Here is an 8,449-nt window from a genome sequence, read left to right as displayed (position 1 = left end):
AAAACAAAAAAAAGAAATATGTGACCGGGCACGGTGGCTCATGCCTGTAATCCCAGCACTTTGTGAGGCCAAGGCAGGCAGATCACAGGGTCAGGTGTTCGAGACCAGCCTAACATAGTGAAACCCCGTCTCTACTAAAAATACAAAAAATAGCCAGGCATGGTGGCATGCGCCTGTAATCCCAGCTACTCAGGAGGCTGAGGCAGGAGAATCACTTGAACCCAGGAGGTGGAGGTTGTGGTGAGCCAAGATCACACTACCGTACTCCAGGCTGGGTGACAGAGGAAGATGCCATCTCAAAAAAAAAAAAAGAAAAAAGAAAAGAGTTTGAGTCATCATTTTGGTAAAATAAATAACTTGGTAATCTAGAATTGCATTTTATAATTTTGAGTGTTTTAAACCTCTAACTTATTAAACAGGTTTCCCAAAATCAGTTTTGAAATTTTCTTTCCTGGCCCCTAGCTTTTGGATGCTACGGAGGGCCCCTGAAGCATCCAGAAGAGAGGTAAACAGGATTATTTGACATGTTTAGATATGTGGGATTGCCAAAATGATGTTTAATCTTCTTCAGGTTATATTTTAGAGAAGAATATTAATAAATGTTCCAAAATTTTATGGGATGCCTAAAATTCTAACATCTGAGTTCTGAGTTTATGCTCTCAATCATAATTAAGGTTATTATGTTGAGTTATTGTAAACCACAGAGATAACCAAATTTCTCTGCCAATCATGTTTTTAACTGTAACTACCCTGGACATCTTGTTATTCACAGACAATTCTTGTCTTGTTTTGATCCTTTTCAAAAGATGGTTTATAATCATCTATAGAACTTTGGTGCTCTAAAATGCAGATTTCTGATAACTTTGGAGATTGTGACACTGGAATAAAGGAAAAATGTACAGAACCTATGAAGAGTTGAAATGTTTATGAATATCAAGCAGAATAAGAGTTAATGGACTGAATTGAACAAACAGAAAACTGAAGTAATCTTTTTGTTTGTTTGTTTACTTTTGCTTAAAACATTGCTGATCCTTGTTTTGTTTTTCAGAGTCAAGGAAACTTATTTTGGGCTATTTATAGCCTTTAATAATCGAGTAAGTTAACTCCTGTGAACAAAATTTGGAGCCTATTTATTTCTCTCTGCCTGGCTTCTCTAAAATTTGGACACTAGTTGTAAGTATTCTTAACTTATGGCAATATGGTTATTTGCATTAGTGCAAAAAGAATGCATTTTCTTTCGCAAGAGAACACAATTGGAGAAACTGGTTGTTTTACCAAGGCTTTGACTGGAAGCTTGTGCTTCCCTTTAAGGAATCAAGCTTGACTTGCAGAGCCGATTAAAGCCCCTTGGGAAAACTGGCCTCATACCATGTCTACACTGTCCCCATACAGGGTTCCTAACTTGTGGTGAATAAGAATGTCACTTTCTGGCCCCAGAGAATCTATAATACACCCCACAAGCATTTATACCAGATGTTTTTGTGCAGATAAGGGAACATGCACAGGGTCTTGCCTGATCATGCCCACAGTAGACTGGAGGCCCACATCCACTGGGGGATTGGGTTGGAGCCACAAGAAATTCATGCCTTATGCAGGAGAGGAGGCTGACCTCCTCAGCTCATGTGTGGTGGCCTGGTATTCAATCTTTGAGGTGGGAGCCTGCTGACAGGACTACTGTCTTTGCTGAGAGCTCCCCTTTTGCTTAATAAATTCCATCCTCCCCACCCTTCAATGCATCTGTGTGCCTAATTCTTCCTGATCCTGAGACAAGAACCCAGATTTAGCTGAGCTAAGAAGCAAAAAATGCTGCATCAGTAATTAGGCATCAGCTGGGCAGGGGAGGGCTCTCTTCCTACCCACTATAAATGTCTGGTGATGTTTCAGCAATTATCTCATTGCCTCTCTAAAAGTGATAATTTGGCAGCACCAGGGAGAGGCCGTTTCCTGATGGTCTACACCTGTTAATATCAAAATGTGAATTGAATGCAGGCCCCAGCAAGAAACAGCTTCCTTGGCATGCATATTAAGAGACAGAAATGGCAAAGTATGATCTTCTGGGTACACTCCACCAGATAAAGGAAGAAAGCCTCAGATAGGCATGTGTATAACTCCCTAAATACACTGTGCGTGCTCACTTCCCAAGGGTAAGGAGGGTTCTGCACATGTGGGCAGCTCATCCTAAGGGAATAATCATGGGAAAGAGGCGAGGTCATAAAAGTCCTAGGATCGGCTAGGTGCGGTGGCTCATGCCTGTAATCGCAGCACTTTGGGAGGCTGAGGCGGGCGGATCACAAGGTCAGGAGATCAAGACCATCCAGGCTAACATGGTGAAACCCTGTCTCCACTAAAAAATACAAAAAATTAGCCAGGCATGGTGGCGGGTGCCTGTAGTTCCAGCTACTCGGGAGGCTGAGGCAGGAGAATGGCGTGAACCCAGGAGGTGGAGCTTGCAGTGAGCCGAGATCGCGCCACTGCACTCCAGCCTGGGTGGCAGAGCGAGACTCTGTCTCAAAAAAAAAAAAAGTCCTAGGATCACAGTTAAACAGGGCACTTGACCTTCTCTCTTTAACCTTCACATCCCTGCTTGGATCTTTTCCAAGTGCACCTTCCTTTCTTTCCTGTTCTAAAGCTTTTTTTTTTTTTTTTTTTTAGAGGCGGAGTTTCGCTCTTGTTGCCCAGGCTAGAGTGCAATGGCACGATCTCGGCTTACCACAACCTCTGCCTCTCAGGTTGAAGCAATTCTCGTTCCTCAGCCTCCTGAGTAGCTGGGATTACAGGCATGTGCCACCATGCCTGGCTAATTTTGTATTTTTAGTAGAGACAGGGTTTCTCCATGTTAGTCAGGGTGGTCTCAAACTCCCGACCTCAGGTGATCCACCCACCTCGGTGTCCCAAAGCACTGGGATTATAGGCGTGAGCCACCATGACTGACCTCTAAGGCCTTTTTAAATAAACTTCTATTCCTGCTCTGGAACTTGCCTTGGTCTCTTTTTCTGCCTTATGCCCCTCAGTCGAATTTTTTCTTCTGAGGAGGCAAGGACTGAACTTGCTATGGACCCACAAGGATATGCCACCAGTAACTTTGGGCAACTTGGATCTCTTCCACCAGTAACTGCCTATGAGCATGACTTCCTCCAGGCTCCTCAAGAAGAAATTCAGAACAAAGAATGGCAGTCAGCCAGCCTGGGCAACATGGCAAAACTCTGTCTCCACAAAAAATACACAAAAAATTCAGCCAGTCATGGTGTTGCACACCTGTTAGTCCCAGCTAAGTGGGAGCCTGAGGTGTGATTATCTTCTGAGCCCCGAAGATTAAGGCTGCAGTGAGCCTTGATCACATGACTGCACTCCAGCCTGGGCAACAGAGTGAGACTCTGTCTCAAAAAAAAAAAAAATAGTGGTCATCATTCAGTTCTCAATTCCCCCTTATCTGGGGTCTAGGTGCCAGTGGACAGCATTTTCCATTTGGTGGGGATCTGGATTTCTGAAAACAACCCAGAAACATATGTTAAGATGTTATCTTTTGGCCAGGTGCAGTGGCTTATGCATGTAATCCCAGCATTTTGGAAGGCTGAGGCAGGAGGATCATCCTGGAGATTGAGACCATCCTGGCCAAAATGGTGAAACCCCATGTCTACTAAAATACAAAAAAATTAGCCGGGCGTGGTGGCGCACACCTGTAGTCCCAGCTACTCAGGAGGCTGAGGCAGGGGAATTGCTTGAACCCAGGAAGTGGAGGCTGCAGTGAGCCAAGATCACACCATTGCACTCCAGCCTGGGCAACAAGAGAGAATCTCCAGTTTCAAAAAAAAAAAAAATATATTAAATCTACTAACCTTTTTGACTTAGTAACTATCCCACTCCAAAGGCAAGAGAACAAAAACAAAGAACAACAACAAAAAAAACAAACTATCCTAAATAAAATATTCATAAAAGATAGGCCCTCAGATAAAGTAGACTTCCCTTTTTTTCAGACCTATCCATATTTAGACCAGACATAGAGAATACTTTCTTTGCCCTATTCCTTTCCACTCTAAACTCAATAATTTTAGCTAAAAAACAATAACGAAGTTAAAAACACCACCTATTAAACCAAACCAGTCTCCAAAATACACCTTTCTGACATTTAACTATTTTAAAACCCTTTTATTTAAAAAATGTATGGCCATGCACAGTGGCTTATGTCTATAATCACATCACTTTGAGAGGCCAAGGTGAGAGGATCACTTGAGATCAAGAGTTTGAGAGCACCTTGGACAACATAGTGAGACCCCATCACTACAAAAAAAATTTTTAAATAGCTGGGCATGGTTTCGTGTCCCAGCTACTTGGGAGGCTGAGGCAGGATTGTTTGAGCAGTCAGCTATGTTGCGCCACTGCACTCCAGCCTGAGTGACAGAATGAAACCCTGTCTCAAAAAAAATAAAAAATTAATGGCCCCATAAACAACAGTAACTAAAAGGCCTATGTTCCTAATAATAAAATTTCATGACTGGGAGCAGTGGGTCACACCTGTAATCCCAGCACTTTGGGAGGCCAAGGTGGGCAGATCATGAGGTCAGGAGATCCAGACCATCCTGGCTAACACGGTGAAACCCCGTTTCTACTAAAAAATACAAAAAATTAGCCGGGCGTGGTGATGGCACCTGCAGTCCCAGCTACTCGGGAGGCTGAGGCAGGAGAATGGTGTGAACCCAGGAGGCGGAGCTTGCAGTGAGCCGAGATCACACCACTGCACTCCAGCCTGGGTGACAGAGTGAGACTCTGTCTCAAAAACAAACAAACAAACAAACAACAAAAAAAAACAAGACAAACTTCATATAGCTTCCACTGTTAAACTCTATTATGACTAAATACTACAAGACTTTAGTACATTATACCAAAATATATTTTCACCAAAAAAAACCTTTTCATAGTCCACTAAAAACCATCAAACCCTTCCTAATCTGAAACCCCAAAATTGGGTCTTCTACAGATGATATCAAAAAAAGACTACTCTTATCATTCACACTGCAACAAAACTTCAGGACCTCAAAGTTTAAGTTCATAATATTACAACTCAGAAGGGCCCTTCCAGACTCTTTTTTTTTTTTTCGAGATGGAGTTTCACTCTTGTTGCCCAGGCTAGAGTGCAATTGTGTCCGGAATTGGTGGGTTCTTGGTCTCACTGACTTCAAGAATGAAGCCACAGACCCTCGCAGCGAGTGTCACAGTTCTTAAAGGTGGTGTGTCCGGAGTTTGTTCCTTTTGATGTTCAGCTGTTTTCCTGAGTTTCTTCCTTCTGGTGGGTTTGTGGTCTTGCTGGCTCAGGAGTGAAGCTGCAGACCTTCGCGGTGTTACAGCTCTTAAGGCAGCGCATCTGGAGTTGTTTGTTCCTCCTGGTGGGTTCGTGGTCTCGCTGGCTTCAGGAGTGAAGCTGCAGACCTTCGCGGTGAGTGTTACAGCTCATAAAGGCAGTGTGGACCCAAAGAGTGAGCAGCAGCAAGATTTATTGCAAAGAGCTAAAGAACAAAGCTTCCACAGTGTGGAAGGGGACCCAAGCGGGTTGCCACTGCTGGCTCAGGCAGCCTGCTTTTCTTCTCTTATCTGGCCCCACCCACATCCTGCTGATTGGTCCATTTTACAGAAAGTCAGTCTGTTTTACAGAGAGCTATTGGTCCATTTTGACAGGGTTCTGATTGGTGCATTTACAATCCCTGAGTTAGACACAAAAGTTCTCCACGTCCCCACTAGATTAGCTAGATAGAGTGTCGATTGGTGTATTTACAAACACTGAGCTAGACATAGAGTGCTGATTGGTCCATTTACAAACCTTGAGCTAGATACAGAGTGCCGATTGGTGCATTCACAATCCCTTAGCTAGACATAAAGATTCTCCAAGTCCCCACCAGATTAACTAGATACAGAGTGCTGATTGGTGCATTCACAAACCCTGAGCTAGACACAGGGTTCTGATTGGTGTGTTTACAAACCTTGAGCTAGATACAGAGTGCTGATTGGTGTATTTACAATCCCTTAGCTAGACATAAAGATTCTCCAACTCCCCACCAGATTAACTAGATACAGAGTGCCGATTGGTGCATTGACAAACCCTGAGCTAGACACAGGGTGCTGATTGGTGTATTTACAATCCTTGAGCTAGATACAGAGTGCTGATTGGTGTATTTACAATCCCTTAGCTAGACATAAAAATTCTCCAAGTCTCCACCAGACTCAGGAGCCCAGCTGGCTTCCTGCGCTGGGGCCACAGGTGGAGCTGCCTGCCAGTCCCGCACCGTGCGCCTGCACTCCTCAGCCCTTGGGCAGTCGATGGGACCAGGCACCGGGGAGCAGGGGGCAGTGCTCGTCGGGGAGGCTTGGGCCATGCAGGAGCCCACGGCGGCAGCGGGGGAGACTCAGGCATGGTGGGCTGCAGGTCCCAAGGCCTGCCCTGCGGGGAGGCAGCTAAGGCCTGGCGAGAAATCGAGTGCAGTGCTGGTGGGGTGGGCCAGCACTGCTGGGAGACTCAGCGCACCGTCCACAGCTGCTGGCCTGGGTGCTAAGCCCCTCACTGCCTGGGGCCAGCAGGGCAGGCCAGCCGCTCCGAGTCTGGGGCCCGCCAAGCCCACAACCACCTGGAACTCACGCTGGCCCGCAAGCACCGCATGCAGCCCCAGTTCCCACCTGCGCCTCTCCCTCCACACTTCCCCGCAAGCTGAGTGAGCTGGCTCTGGCCTTGGCCAGTGTTCCCACAGTGCAGTGGCAGGCTGAAGGGCTCCTCAAGCATGGCCAGAGTGGGCGCCAAGGCTGAGGAGGAGCCAAGAGTGAGCGAGGGCTGCGAGGGCTGCCAGCACACTGCCACCTCTCAATCCCCCCTCTAAACAGGACCCCCCAACTGCTGTTGGGAATTTGGCCGATGACTGCTCTAGCTACTTCCTGCTGGATAGGAGTGAAGAAGGGGCCCTGCAATTGTAGTGTCCTCTAAGGGGGAACTCTCTAGGCCAGTGGAAGTGCCAGCGGGTCGGTCCAGGGGTCCTCGGTAGAAGTTGTTAGTTGAACTCATTTGGGGTTCCATTTGTAAGACCATCTGTAGCTTGATGGCTTCGATTCTAGAGGAAACAAATTTGACAAGAAGGTTAAAAATACAGGGCCCAAAGGCAAGTAACAGCAAGATGGCTGCCACGGGACCTAGAAAGGGGAGAAACCATGTTGCCCAACTCCAGAGGTTGGTATAAGAGTTTGAAAGGCGTGGTCTGATTTCAGAAGCCTTTTCCTGTAAATGTCGGGTGGCATCTCATACTATCCCCGACTGGTTAGTGTAAAAACAACACTCTTCCCCTAAGAAGGTGCAGAGTCCTCCTTTCTCAGCAGTGAGGAGGTCTAGGCATCGGCGGTTTTGTAGAGTCACTGCTGCCAAAGAGTCTATTTGGGATTGTAAAGTAAGAATAGATTTCGTTATTTCTTGCAAACTGTCTGAGAAATCCTTTGAGAGTGTGTGGTAGTAGGATAATTAAGCAGATAAACTGGCTATTCCAGTTCCTGTAGCAGTAGCCATTCCTAACCCTATAAGTAGGTATATTAGTTGTATGGCTCTGCACTGATGGACTTGAGCTTTGAGGGGTACTGATAAGGTCTGATTTCCTGGGGCAATGTTAATGTTGGGACTTAGAAAGACTAAGGTGCAGGTGCCTGTCCAGTTAGTGGAGAGGCAGATATAGGTCGATGTTCCACATAAGAAAAATATGCCTTGGCTGGGTAGACAGAAATTTACCCTGGCTTTTAAAGGAATGGGATACACTGTTTTTTCTTTACTACTTCCATCTCTCTTTCTCTTTGACTTCTTCTTTGTCTCTTCCTCTCTTTCTGACTCTCTGACTTTCTGTGTCTGTCCCTCTTTCTCTCTGACTCCTTCTCTTTGTCTCTTTCTCTTCAACTATCTGTTTCTTCCTCTCTGTTTCTTTTTCTGTCTCCTTCTCTTTGACTCTCTGTTTCTGTCTCTCTGTCTCTTCTTCTCTGTCTCTTTCTTTGACTTCCTGTCTCTTTCTCTCTTTCCTTGCTGCCTCTGCCAGCTGCTTATGCTGCTGTTCTCCCCTCTCCTTCCCATTTTGATGGCTTTGGCAGTGTAAGACTCCCACCTCTTTGGGTTTTTGCACTGTGTGCAATAACCCTATAATTTCCTTGTGGTATTTAATGGGGGTTCACCCAGAGGTTAGGAACTCCCTGTCTTTCCATATTGCAGCATGGGCATGTAGGATTAGATAAGCATACTTGCTATCTGTATACACATTTATTCTTTTTCCCTTTCCCAGTTCTAAGGCTCGGGTAAGTGCCACTAGTTCTGCTAACTGGGCACTGGTCCCTGGGGGAAGAGGCTTACTTTCAAGTATGGTTACCTCACTAACTATGGCGTAACCTGCCCTTCATATCCCATTCTCCACAAATTAACTTCCATCAGTATATAGGTTAAGGT

This window comes from Pan troglodytes, chromosome 2 (assembly GCF_028858775.2).
Source record: "Pan troglodytes isolate AG18354 chromosome 2, NHGRI_mPanTro3-v2.0_pri, whole genome shotgun sequence".
NCBI lineage: Eukaryota > Metazoa > Chordata > Mammalia > Primates > Hominidae > Pan > Pan troglodytes.
Note: the sequence above shows the minus strand (reverse complement) of the source record.